Here is a 14,531-nt window from a genome sequence, read left to right as displayed (position 1 = left end):
GAGGGAAAAACAACCTGAACTTGACAGTAACTTTGCCTCCAGAGTCTGGTGTGTCTTCTTTAGCATATGAAAGTCCTTTTGGAAACTTCCCTCTGTCTTCACCTCCCCCAACTCCAAAGTATACAATTAGCCATTCCTCACAACCCCAATCTTTCTGCCAATGGATCCTGTCCCTGTTTTGTACCAAAGACGTCTCAAGAAGTCTTTCTTGCCTGTCGGCTCCGGACCCCAACACTCCAAACCACATCGGTAATCATTTCGCAATGTAAAGATGTGCGTCTTAAACTTACATAACGTTATGTGTCGATTATATCTCAATAAAGCTGGAAAAATGTAAAAATAATGTTTGAAAAGTAGCACTGATGAGGGAACAGAAGGCTGGCTGAAGACAAAGCGAAAGCTGACACCCTCCAGCCTTCCCTCACCCCCACTCCTGGGTGGGACATACTTAACATTCTTTAGGAATCTTCCACCCATCTTAATGTTAATAGCTTGCTAGAGGGCAAAACGACCTTGGCAATGGCAAGGCCTCTGGTATCCGGTATCTTGTAGGTCCTCTTTAGCATATGAAAGTTCTACTGAAACCTCCCTTTTCCTTACCTCCCTCACCCCAGTCGTACACAACCTGCCACCCCTCACAGCCTCGGGGCAGCAGCTCTTTCTGACCACGGGTCCTGTCCAGAACCACCATTTTGCACCAGAGATGTCTCAAGAATTCTTTCTTGGTCATCGGCTCCGGACCTCACCCCACCGAACCTCACCTAGGTTCTAGAACTTCATCAGCACAACCTATTTTCAAAAGCGCTATGTTTATAATTAAAATTGCTGGTTTAATTTGAAAGATGTGTATATGTTGTGCTATAAAAAAAAGAAAGTTCTGACTCAATAGGTCTGGAGTGGGGCCTGAGATTCTGCATTCCAAGTTAAGTCCGCAGTGACGGTGCCCACAATACTGCTCCCAGAACCACACTTGAAGTAGCAAGAAGTCAGAGGATCGGGCATTATAATTCTGTTCTCTAAAAATAAGGCAAAGGGGAGCAAATATTGCCACCCCAAGATAGTCCTGCTTGCCATATTGATCATTTTAAGAAACTGCAAACACAGGAGAAGCTCGGAAAACCGAGTAGGAGCCATCCTTTCGTAAGAGATATTTACATTTATCTCCATTTGTCTGGAGGAAAACCTCCATTTGTAAGGGTGTCCCCCTCCCCTTACCTGGAAGAGGAGGTTTACTCTCCATCTCTAGAGTAATGATTTAGATCTGCATAGCAATCTAACCCTTGTTTATCATGCTTTCCTGGTAACCTCTTTTAACTGATTCCCCACCCCCAAAATCTCCTTTAAACCTTAGCTGAAGATGGTGTTTAAGGTGATGGCTTTGGGCCTTTTGGGGGAGTTATTCAGCTTCTCAGGTCTGTCCTGTATTTACAGGAGGTATACACGTTATTAAACTTCTGTTTTTCTCTTGTTAATGTGCCTTATGGCAATTCAGTTGTTAGACTGGCCAAGGAACCAGAAGGGAAGAAGGGGAAACTTTTCTGCTCCTACAGAGGACTTGCCTTAACTCGTAAGTCTATACCAAAAGTATCTCTGCCCTTGTAAGTGAGGGCAAAGGAGTGAAGAGGGTCTTAGTTGGTGACCTTCATCCCCAGGGGTGCCCACGAAGGCTCCCTTCCTTCCTCAGAGGCGTGAGTATAAGCAGCCAATCTCAACGCTCTTCTGTTGGACCAAGATTGCTAAATATCAACACTTTTAGGTCCTGAACTTTGAGTGTTCCAGAATAGAACAGGGGTAGGGGGTTAGGCCAGCAGGAAAAAGTAGGGGGTTTCTCTTCTACCCACAGAACATCAAGGTCTTTGCATCTCAGTGTCTGACTTCTCTTGCTGCTTATTAGGTTCAAACAGGATACCTGGAGATCAGCATGAGGAAGTCAAGGCTCGCTTTTGGGAAGGTCAGAGGCCCGTCCTGGCAGCACTCCACGATCACACCGGACAGGCCCAAGATGGCCGAAGCCATGACAGGAAACGCCTGATCAAATTAGGAAGAGAAAGCGTGAAACCCTGCTTACCAACCCAACTGATAAATCTTCCATCCCCTAGTTAACACAGTCAATAAAAGATAGAAACCCAAGCCTCAGGGTGTGCCCCTCCCATATCTCCAGAGAGTGCTCTTCGCTTTAATAAACTTTCCCACTCATGTACTCATCTGCTCTGCTGCCTGTCTGTCCCCAAATTCATTCTCATTGCTGAAGTTCTAGTCACATATATCCCACCCAGGATGGGGGGGGGGGTTGCAAGGTGTCAGCCTTTTGCTTTGTCCTCAGCCAGCCTTCTGTTCCCTCATCATTATGACAAGACCAGGAAACTTCGGGGCTCCTGGGAGGCTCAGTTGGTTAAGCTACTGCCTTTGGCTCAGGTCATGATCCCAGAGTCCCTGGATCCCGTCCCACATCGGGCTCCCAGCTCCACGGGGAGTCTGCTTCTCCCTCTGACCTTCTCCCCTCTCATTGAAGCGGACTCCCCGCGGAGCTGGGAGCCCAACGCAGGACTTGATCCTAGGACTCTGGGACCATGACCAGAGCCGAAGGCAGTCACCCAACCAACTGAAACACCCAGGTGCCCCAGGATCTCCCTAGTTTACTGGGCAACCGTTGTGTCAGGCAAATGTTAAAAAAAAAATGGATCTGGCTCTGCAAATTCATATTCAATAAAGGTGTCTAACAACCTTCTAGGCAAGAAACAAAAAAGTCAAAGCAAAGTGTTAGAAGAATCAGGAAGTAACTTGATCAGGAGCTTATAAAACGAGACTGATTTGGTGAAGTCTCAGGTGCCCGATACTGGATTCACTGAATGCAGGTTTAGGGTTGTGCTGATTTCTGAATCTGTTGGAAAATATGGGGGACTCTGAGTCCAGAAAACACAAAATCTACTTTTGTGTTATTTTATTTTAAGATTTATTTATATATTTGGGGAGGGGAGAGGGTGAGTGGGGGGAAGGGCAGAGGGGGAGAAAGAGAGAGAGAGAGAGAAGCAGACTGCCCAGTGAGCAGATAGCCCATCACTGGGCTCGATCCCACAACCTTGAGATCATGACCTAAGCCAAAATCAAGAAATTGAACACTTAACCGACTGAGGCATCCAGGCGCCCCTGAATAAACTGCTCTTAAATAAAATATGCCAAATACAGTAGTTTTAAAAAACAATCCTAGTTATGTGAAATGCATTTTTACTTGTCTGAACTGAAAAAGGAGTGTGTGGCTGTCGTGGGCATTGAAGATAAGCAGTGCTGAAATAGATTCTGTTTCGTTTATCCAGAACCCCCCCCCAAGGCATAGTTATGGGTATAATAAAACATACTTGTATTTTACATCTTTAATAATGAGTGACTTTGAGAGTACATTCTTACTTTAGTTAAAGAACAGTCCAAAGACTAAAACATTAATTCTAGGTCTAGAAAAAACTTGAGAAGCTGGGATGGAAATACAATGATCTACCTTGAGAATTATTAGTAGAAATATGAGTAATAACCAACGTTGATTGAATGTTTACTTCATGCTGAGTAGTCTACTAAATCCTCAACACCAATACTTCTCAGGTTGTAATGTACATAAGAAGTTTCCGAGGGTCTGATTAAAACGTAGATTCTACTTTGGTAGGTCTGGGGAGGAGCCAGAGGTTTTGCATCTAGGAGGTAAGGAAGTGATACACATACCACTGGCTGGGTTCAGGTACCACGCTTTGAATAGGGATGTTCTAGCTGGATCATCTCACTTAATTCTCACAGTAACCCTACAGGGCACTCACTAAAAGACACTAAAGAGGATCTGAATTAAAAATGATTTACAGGGGCGCCTGGGTGGCTCAGTGGTTTAAGCCGCTGCCTTCGGCTCAGGTCATGATCTCGGGATCCTGGGATCGAGTCCCGCATCGGGCTCTCTGCTTGGCAGGGAGCCTGCTTCCTTCTCACTCTCTCTGCCTACCTCTCTGCCTACTTGTGATCTCTCTCTGTCAAATAAATAAATAAAATCTTTAAAAAAAAAAAAAGTGATTTACATTATTTTGAGGAGAAAAGGTTCATGGCTTTGTTTCCAAAGACAAAGCAGGATCAAAAGGAGCCTCAGAAACCCGGAAGAATATAAAGGGTAGAGGATATGCTGTTGTCTTTGCAAAATTCTAATCTCTACTGGGAGGGAAAAAAAAAAAAAAAGAAGAAGAAGAACAAGGAAAAGGAAAGGAACAAAGAGTACTTTGGTTGGGTCCAGTAAAGTTATGTGAAAATCTCAAGAAATTTCACTTCTACCCCAGAGGAGCACAGGATCACCAATTTTGGAGATTCTGGGTTCCCTAAGAAAAGTTGACAATATTCATGAAACGATTCATCCATTCACTCAAACAAAATTTGTTCATCACCCAGCCTGTGCTAGGTCCCAGATTCTGAGAATACAGGGATGAACATGACAGAGACAGTGGTTACATCTGAGAAGGGTGCTGCCCATTCTAACACTCTAGATCTCAACTTCAAGAGAAGGCACGTGACATAGGCTTAGCCAATCATAACACTTCATCCTCCCTACCATACAGTGGTCCAAACCAGGTCAATGAGAACCTGTCCCTGGCGTTATTATCTGCCAAACCTGAAGTTCTCTTTCTTCTCTGTGATTGTTACCTGGGCTGATGATAAGCTGGAAGGGTCTAGCCAGGCCTCATGCCGCTTAGTATGGAAGAAGTCCTGTGCAGAAAGATGAGATTGGAACTAACTACTGAGAGAGGGAGAGAACGAAAGGGAAAGACAGAGAGAGAGGGAGAAATCTGATGACATAATTTGAATTCCTGTATGCAGAATCCACTCCACCTTTGTCCTTCCCAGATATGTGAGCTGTTAGATTCCCTTTTCTTTTTCATTTTTTTTCCCTTTTCTTACTTAAGCTAATTTGAGTCAAGTTTCTGTCATTTGCAACCAAGAGAGCCCTGACTCAGACTTACAGACTCATTATATGAACAAGTACATAAACCTCACAGTTCGTCTAATACTGTGACTCTCAAAGTGGGGTCCCTGAGCCAGAACCTTGGGGCCACTGACAACAGGTTAGAGATACAAATCCTGGAATTCTACACCCCACCCCCCCCGCCCCCCCACCCCCGCCAACCTCCTCAATCAGTAAGTGTGAAGGGAGAGTCCAGCGATCAGTTTTAATAGGCCCTCCAGATAATTTTGATCCATACCGAAATCTGAAAAACTCTGTCCTAATACGTCTCTTTCCATGAGAGGGAAAACAGAAGCTCAGAAATGGGAGGTAATTTGCTAAAGGTTATCAAACTATTTAAAAGTGGCCTCAGACCCTCATAGTAATCCAAGGCCTATAGGGTTTGGAAAAGGAAGGTCACCTGGACTTTTGAGGGAAGTAACACATGGATTGGCAAATAGGAGGGGGGAAAATATTTTGGGTCAAATAATACAGTACGGTTGGAAACACTTGCTGTGTGTTTCCACAGGAGTTTGGAGAATATTTTACTCATCTTGGCTCCCCAGCTGAGCCAACAACAATGTGTTAAAGCTCCATGGCCAATGGCAGGAATCCAGGAGAGTCCTTTTTATATGCCAGCAAAGAGGAATTTCTTAGAAAAGCTTCAGAAATTATGCTACTATCACATTTCGCGTTGTGGAGTGAGGGAATGAAGAAGATGAAGCAAAAAGCAAGGGACGGCAGTTTTTCCCCAGTCCCACCTCTCCAGATGGGAGAAAAGGGTTTTATCGTTGTTCTGGCCTGGGCAGAAGTTCCTCGGAGGGAAACTGGGCACCTAACCTGGTGACTTGGAGAACAACTTGCGTTTCTTGAACTTTCTTTTTCAGGTGGAGGGAGAGATCAGCAGCGTTCCACAGTGTCCCTGGAAACTCTATTTAGTACCTTATTTTCCGATGATTTGTCCAGCCTGCCCTGGGGACTTGGTCTATCCAGAGGCAAACCTAAGAGAAGAAAGGCCTTGGCACCAATGTTTCTGAAGCTTTTCTTAGTCTCTCCTTTGCTACTCGGGGAGTAGACAGATGGTCATAGTAGGTAGCAGAGCAAAGGATCAAGGGAAGTTGATGGTACTACCAATTTTAGAGAGGACAAGCTTTTAATAGTCAGTATATACTTTTCCTTTGGTACATCTACTCGGGCAAGGCCAATACCCTCCAGGAAGATACCTGTTTAAAAAAACAAAAGCATCACCTCCTCTCGTATAAACCCGTGATTCACAACATTCATTCCTCCATCCGTTCGCTTCTTCATTCATTATTTGTTGGATGCAACCACGTGCCAGGCACTGGAAACACAGCAACAGAAATAGTAACAAGCCAAGATGAAACATCCTTGACCTTATGGAGCTTGCTTTCTGTTTTTTGGGGGAAGACAGTTAATAAACAACACAAGAAAGTAACATAAGTTGGTTGGCAGGGCGCCTGGGTGGCTCAGTGGGTTAAGCCTCTGCCTTTGGCTCAGATCATGATCTCAGGGTTCTGGGATCGAGTCCCTCATCGGGCTCTCTGCTCAGCAGGGAGCCTGCCTCTCTGCCTACTTGTGATCTCTCTCTCTCTCTCTGTCAAATAAATAAATAAATAAAATCTTAAAAAAAAAAAGAAGTTGGTTGGCAATTAGGGCTATGGAGAAAAAAATAAAGCAGGGAAAGAGCAGAGAGAGAGAGAGCTGGGTGTGGTGAAACAGGAAATTTAAAAATGTAAATAAATAAGGTAGTCAGGGAAGGCCTCACTGGAATCCAGTGTGGTCTTTGTCATCAGTCCTCAGGAAAGACCTCTTGAAGCTGGGAAAGACCCTGAGAATAAGATTCAAACTATTAATTAAGAAATAACGGCAAGAGGCACCTGGGTGCTTCTGTCCATGGAGCATGTGATTCTTGATCTTAGGATTGTTAAGTTCAAGCCCCACATTGGGTGTAGAGAAGACTTGAAAATCTTAAAAAGAGGGACGCCTGGGTGGCTCAGTTGGTTAAGCGGCTGCCTTCTGCTCAGGTCATGATCCCAGCGTCCAGGGATGGAGTCCCACATTGGGCTCCTTGCTCAGCAGGGAGCCTGCTTCTCCCTCTGACTCTGCCTGCCACTCTGTCTGCCTGTGCTCACTCTCTCTGACAAATAAATAAAATCTTAAAAAAAAAAAAAAGAAAATCTTAGAAAAGAAAGAAAAGAAATAACTACTGATAACTACTGTGGTATAGACAAATGCCATCAAATATTCCATACAGTTAGGTTGGATTCATAGGACTAATACTGGTCAACGAATTATGAGCATCAATGACGTGATCACTTCTGGGCTGTGGCATTTAAAAGCCCACGTGCCTCCTTTCCCCTCTTCTTCCCTGCCTCTGCCATCTTGGTGACACATGTTCCTGACGGTTTCCCTTGAAGATGGAGGAGGGTATCCTGCCCTGCCTCAGACTTCACATGAGGGAGAAATACACCTTTACGAAGTTAAGCCATTGAATTTAGGGTTGTCACTGCAGCCTGGCCTAACTTCACTTGACAAACACATCTACTACATCCAGATTCAGGGGTGAACACTCTAGGAGAAAAAGGAAATACCAGGACACGCTCTTAAGGAACTTCCATTCCAACTGGCAACTACTAGTTGTAGTTGCAACTGCAACTTAGCTTCAAAGTTCAAGGCCATGAGTCATCAGAGCTTAATGAATGGTGCAAACAATGAGGATTTGGGAATTCAGGGGAGGGAAGGACAGCTGAAGCTGCCTGGCACCCTGGGGATGGGCAAATAGTTGTAGAATCCATAGAAGGGAGGGCAGAGGAGACTTTGAAGAACTTGCCCTTGAGAGAAGAGTAGGATTCAAAGAAACAGAGCCTGAGGAAAGACAGTTTGGGGGAGAAGTAGAGCAAGTGCAAAGAAAAAGTTGTGGAAATGGGGCAAGGCACATTCTAGGCAGAGTGTGCAGGGATTCTGATCAGAATTGAGGATTCACATAGAAGACCAAGGTTGAGGGGTGCCTGGGTGGCTCAGTGGGTTGAAGCCTCTGCCTTTGGCTCAGGTCATGATCCCAGGTTCCTGGGATGGAAGCCCACATCGGGCTCCCTGCTCAGCAGGGAGCCTGCTTCCCTTCCTCTCTCTCTGCCTGCCTCTCTACCTACTTGTGATCTCTGTCTGTCAAATAAATAAATAAAATATTTTTTTTTTTAAAGTCTTTTTTTTTTTTTTTAAAGATTTATTTATTTATTTGACAGAGAGAGAGATCACAAGTAGGCAGAGAGGCAGGCAGAGAGAGAGGAGGAAGCAGTCTCCCTACAGAGCAGAGAGCCCGATGCGGGGCTCGATCCCAGGACCCCGAGACCATGACCTGAGCCGAAGGCAGCGGCTTAATCCACTGAGCCACCCAGGCGCCCCAATAAATAAAATCTTAAAAAAAAAAAAAAAAAAAAGACCAAGGTTGAGGAAAGATCCCAACTGGGCTATGAATGACAAGTGAATGATTCTGAGCTGGATTCTGCAGATGGTAGGGAATGCTCAGATTGGTCTAAGAAGTCATTTGGACGGGCACCTGGGTGGCTCAGTGGGTTAAGCCGCTGCCTTCGGCTCAGGTCATGATCTCAGGGTCCTGGGATCGAGTCCCGCATCGGGCTCTCTGCTCAGCAGCGAGCCTGCTTCCCTCTCTCTCTCTCTGCCTGCCTCTCTGTCTACTTGTGATTTCTCTCTGTCAAATAAATAAATAAAATCTTTAAAAAAAAAAAAAAAAAAAAAAAAAAAAAAAAAAAAGAAGTCATTTGGACAGTTCACAGTTGAGACAAAGGGGAGTCTGTTAGGATGTTCCATACATTGCATGTAGCTATGGGAGGTCTGAAACAGGGAAAGGGGGTGTAGTGTCTTCTTCAGAGTGAGGTCCATGGACAAGCAGCATCAGCATTGCTTAGTAGAAGTGCAAACTCTTAGGTCCCACCCCAGACCTACTGAAATAGAACTTACATTTTAACAAAATCCTCAAGTGATGGTTGCACATTAAAGTCGGAGGAACAATAGTTTGGCAGCCACCAGCTGATGGTCGGCCGCCCTCAACCCATTCTTCTCTTCGCCTAGTTTCTTTCAGGCATTCATCCTTCCTCCATGCAGCTCCTGTGATTCAGGGTACACGGATCCTACCCCCAGCTGTAGAGTTAGTCTTGTGGATCTACTCCTTGGTTCTCTAAGTGTGGTTCGCGGCATCATTTGGGAACCCGTTAGAAATGTACAATCGGAGGAGTAAATTCTCAGGCCCCACCCAAGATTACTGAATCAGAAATCCTGGGGCTGTCAGCCCTGCAATCTGTATTTTGGTAAGCTCTCCAGGTGATTCTGATTCAGGCTTATATTTGAGAACCGCTTGTCCTCACCAGTCACGCTGATCACATTCCCGACGAGAGTGATTGGTTCCTGAATTCAGGCTTAAGCCAATCAGTTTCTGGCATTCCCCGGGCAGCTGAATCGGTCCAGAGACAGTCATATGACCTAAATTGGCTCCATCCGACTAAAGAGAAGGCTATTTATGTTGTTGTTTTGTTTTTGTTTTTGTTTTTTCCTCTCCTTCCTTCCCTTACCCCTCCTGATGGGCACAAGTGAGGTAGCCTGTTGCCTTCTTTGCTGCTGACTGCCAACATAGAACCATGAGAGAAACCAGGCTGAGGGCAGAGCTCAAAGGATCACAGCGAAGAGGAGCCAGAATCCTGGCACTGTGCATCTGATCTTCCTGTTTCCTGAAATAACACATTTTCTTATGGTTTAGTCCAGTTGGATTTGTGGTTTCTTGTACTAACAGCCAAAAACATTATAACTACAGGTGAGGTCAAGGAAGTATGGGGCCAATGGGCATACCGAAAATATTCTAGGATAAAGGATGTATTTACTTACAATTTTTTTTAATTTACTTGTATTTACTTACAATTTTCACAATTTACTTACAATTTTTTTCCCCACTAAGTTCCCCAAAACTAGATCCAGGTAGATTAACTGTTGGAACTTGTGAAAAGCAACTTATGACAAATAAAACGGAGGATTACTTCATGCAGAGGATCCCTAACTGGCGAATTGGATACAAATAAATAGTTATTTTAATTTTTAATTTTTATTTTTAATTTTTTTTAAAGATTTTACTTATTTATTTGACAGACAGAGATCACAAGTAGGCAGAGAGGCAGGCAGAGAGGGGGAAGCAGGCTTCCCGCTGAGCAGAGCACCCGAGGCGGGCTCCATCCCAGGACCCTAGGATCATGATCTGAGCCAAAGGCAGAGGCTTTAACCCACTGAGCCACCCAGGCGCCCCCAAACAGTTATTTTTAAATGGGAGGGGGACTTAAGGTGTCTTCTTAGGTGAAATGAAAAACAAAACAAAACAAAAGGAGTAATATACAAGATGAGCCTGAAACATATCGTGGTTCCAGAAAGGAAGGAAGTGCTCAAAAAAGGAATGGACACAGGAGCCGACCTGAAAGAGCTCCCAGTGATAGACAAGCCAAGAGAGTTTGACAACAAAATGGTAACATTGGATTATAACCTAAAGACTAGAATAATCGTCTATGAGTTCACAGTGATATAAAGAAATTGAATAATCGAATACGTAAAGTAATGGGAGAGAAGGCATAGCTCTTCCCTGTAGAAGAATCCCAGTGAATGCGCATAGAAGCTATGGGGGAAAGAGGAAGCTACCATGAGCACACCACAGCTCACGAACATGACCCACTGATGGATACTAACATTAATCAGAGAAGGTTTGAGGAGAAACGATATCGGGACAGTCTCAAAGTATCTTCCCCAAGAGGGAACATGGACATGTAAGACAGACTAGGGGCCTCTAGGGGTGTGTCTGTCCTGAGTTTTCTCCTGAAATATGCCCTGTGGTTTCAGAGACAGGTAAACCAGAAAATTGCATGGCTGGTATGCACCTTGCTGGCTCAGGCTTGATCTCAGGCTTGGGGGTTCGAGCCCCACGTTGGGTGTAGGGATTACTTAAAAATAAAACTGTTAAGAAAGAAAGAAATTGCACAGCCAGGACCTCATGCGTTCTTCCAAGAAACAAACAGGGCCATCTTTGTTCAGAGAACTTTAGTCACGGCTGAGCTGAAGGTGGCCTGGCCCAGAGACTTGTTCCCTGTGTCACTTCGGAAGAGATGGGCTCATCTTCTTCCCCCCTGCCACCCCCCCTCCCCCGGTCTCTACCCCAAGGCCCTGGATTGCTCATTGTCGCCAGGGTTGTGGTGAGTTACACAAGCTAATGCCAGCGTGCAGATCTACTGGGATGGCGTTTAGTTTCCTCTCGATTCTGGGATTATTTGTGTTGCCACGGGGCCATGCTCAGCTCTTCCCAAGTTGGGACACATTCTCAGAAAGGGCTGGTCCCACCATCCTCATCTTGCTAGAGGCCAAAGTCTGGTTTCATTTTTCATTAAACTGCTATTTGTAACTTTCATCGAACAGAATGACAACATGTCCAACTGTCTTCATTCAGTATTTTCACAGGAGAGAGCCTTTTGCCTCCCATGAGAACATGTGATTTATTTATCTCCTCCATTGTGCAATCGGTTCACCGTCATGACAACTAACACAATGTTCTAGAGAAAAATTTTGCTGTATCACATGGTGACATCACTCACATCGGCAGCGATTGGCTTTTCACCTAGATCCACCAAAGCCCATACTGCAGGGATGGAATGGTGTGACCAGGGGCTTCTCTGCTTTGACTGTGACTGCCTAGGGGGCTGGGATCACCTCTTGCTCACCTTCATCTGCCCAGGGGTCAGTCATGGTAGGTATGGTAGTATTTCTACCTCTCCACTTCCTGGGTCCTTAAGGGACTGCATTGCCCGGCCTTTTGTGCCTGGGGTCAGCTTTGAGAATGGTTCCAGCTGATGAGTAGGGAGCAGAAGCGTTGCAGATCAAGCCTGGGCTGAAGCTTGTGGTCCAGGTGCTCTTTCCCTTCTAACTGAGCAACCAGGAACACTTAAGAGAAGGCCCCTCAGTCAGTTTGGGTCCCTGAGCGACTGTGGTAAGTAGAGCTCTCCCTTCTAACTTATAATGAACACGTAGCATGAGTAAGACATAAACCGTTGTTGTGTGAACTGTGGAGATTTTGAGTTGTTTGTTACTGCAGCAAAACGTAGGCTATGCTCACTGACACTGTAGGCCTAAAATAGATATTTGTTACTGAATGGATGAATGATTTAAGCCAGAAAGGCCTTCTGAACAGTGGTAGCTCTAGAATTTCTAGAAAGGAGAAATTCAGTCCTGGTAATCAGGGGACAGTTGTGTGGGAAGTAGGGGCCATGTCGGCTAGAGGACTTTTCATGTTTCGTTCGTATAGTACACCAGTTTGGTTAGATGCCTTTTATTTGGGGTGTTGGAACGTTGATGAGGTTATGAGGAGCCCAAAATACCCCAAAGCAGTCCTTGGCACTATCACTAGAGTGTAGACTGAACTTGTCACCTCCTATGTGTTTTACAGCTGGGGAAACTGAGACTCAGACTCAGTGTGGTGTCATTTCCTGATTCTCCATCTAGTGCTTTTTTTTTTTTCTTTTTAAGATTTTATTTATTTATTTGACACAGAGAGATCACAAGTAGGCGGAGACGCAGGCAGAGAGAGAGAGGAGGCTCCCCAGCGAGCCGAGAGCCCGACACGGGGCTCGATCCCAGGACCCCGGGATCATGACCTGAGCCAAAGGCAGAGGCTTAACCCACTGAGCTACCTAGGCGCCCCTCTACCTAGTGCTTTTGCCACTCCAACATTGTACCTTTCATACCTGGCCTTTAGACAGCAGGAGCTTGAGAGTCACACTCTGACTGATTCTACTCCTGGCTCTATCACGTACTAGCTGTGGGTCTTGGGAGAGGCTGCTTAATCTCTCCGTGCCTCAGTTTCTTCAGCTGGACAATCCTGAGTGGGTTGCCATGAAGATTTGGTAACAAAGTATAGACTAGGAAAGGACCTGACATGCCTGGCATGTAGCAAGTATAACGTTCATCTCCATCAAGGCCATTATCGTTGTTGTGGTTTCTCATCCCACCGTCTTGACTTACCCCCATGTTCTCTTTGTGCTCATTTCCCTTGGAAAATAATAAATCTGTTAGAGACCATTGCGTGGTATCTTTGTAAACTATTTGGCCCCAGGGGAAGTTGCAATTGAAGTTTTTTTTTTTTAATTTAATTTATTTATTTGACAGACAGAGATCACAAGTAGGCAGAGAGAGAGGAGGAAGCAGGCTCCCCGCTGAGCAGAGAGCCCGATGCAGGGCTTGATCCCAGGACCCTGGGATCATGACCCGAGCCAAAGACAGAGGCTTTAACCCACTGAGCACCCTGCAATTGAAGTTCTAAGGAGAGAACTGGGCTTTGTGCCCTGGTGAGCTGTCCTTTTCTGCTACCTCCCTCTGCGGAGAGCCCATACTCCGGGGTCCACCAGAGGGAGGGGACGAGGAGGAGGAGGCCTTGTTCCCTCCCTACTCAGGCTCTGCCATGTTTCCTGATCGACCGATGCTGGGGCTTAAACTCTATCACGGGCTCAAATATCCTGTGGGGGCAAGATCCAAATCGCCCACTCTCCAGTCGCTGGGACGGCAGCCTGGGTTGTGCTCCCATAGATTTAAGATTGGGCTGCAGATCTTGGGCAGCCTCAGCCTTCCTCCATGTCACCAGACAGTGCCCGTGGAGGTATGTGATCAGGGCCCTTCTCACGGAAAGGGCAGAGTGCCCCCTGGCTGGAGCGCTGGCCACCTCTTCAGTCCCAGCCTCTTTCTTCTTCCTTTGGTCAGGATGGCAGAGTTATGTTGACCTGACAGCGTGTGCCAAGGGGAATAGAATTTCGGCTGAAAGTGCATCAAAATCTGAATTTTAATTTCAGGCAAAGGAGTCTCTTCTCTCATTTTTGTGTTTTAGATATACTTCCTTCGAGTGTCCTTTTTTTTTTTTTTTTTTTTTTTTTACAGCAAAGTTGTTTAAAGGAAAAGCATATTTACTCTGGCATCACACTTACTTTAGAAATTCAAGCATCTTTTAATATGAGGTGGACAGGCTTGAAGTCCTTTCTTGAAGTAAAACCTACATAGGGAAAGTGCCCATATCCTAGGCGAGCAGCTCGATGAATTTTCACAAACCTAATACATCTACAGAAGTTAACACTGAGATAAAGAAACAAGACATCACCTTCTTATCCCCCTTGTAACTCCCTCCAGTCACAAACTTCTCCCAGACCGCTAATCTGATTGTTGGTTTGGCCTGTTTTACACTTTGCATAAATGGAATCATATTGTGTGCATGCTTTCATGTCTGATTTCCTTTGCTCAGTATCGTTTATGAATTCCCTCTGTCCTCAATGGTTCATGCTTTCTTCTCGCTGTTTGGCATTCCGTTTTGTGACTACACCACCGCAAAGTTTTCAACCCATTCTACTGCTGATGGACATTTGAGTAACTTTCAATCTAGGGCTATTAGAAAGACCCTGCTTTGAACACTCTTGTTCATATCCTTTGGCAAACATACGCACTCCTTTCTGTTGGGTATACACCTAGA

The sequence above is a fragment of the Meles meles genome, chromosome X, assembly GCF_922984935.1.
Source record: "Meles meles chromosome X, mMelMel3.1 paternal haplotype, whole genome shotgun sequence".
Lineage (NCBI taxonomy): Eukaryota > Metazoa > Chordata > Mammalia > Carnivora > Mustelidae > Meles > Meles meles.
Note: the sequence above shows the minus strand (reverse complement) of the source record.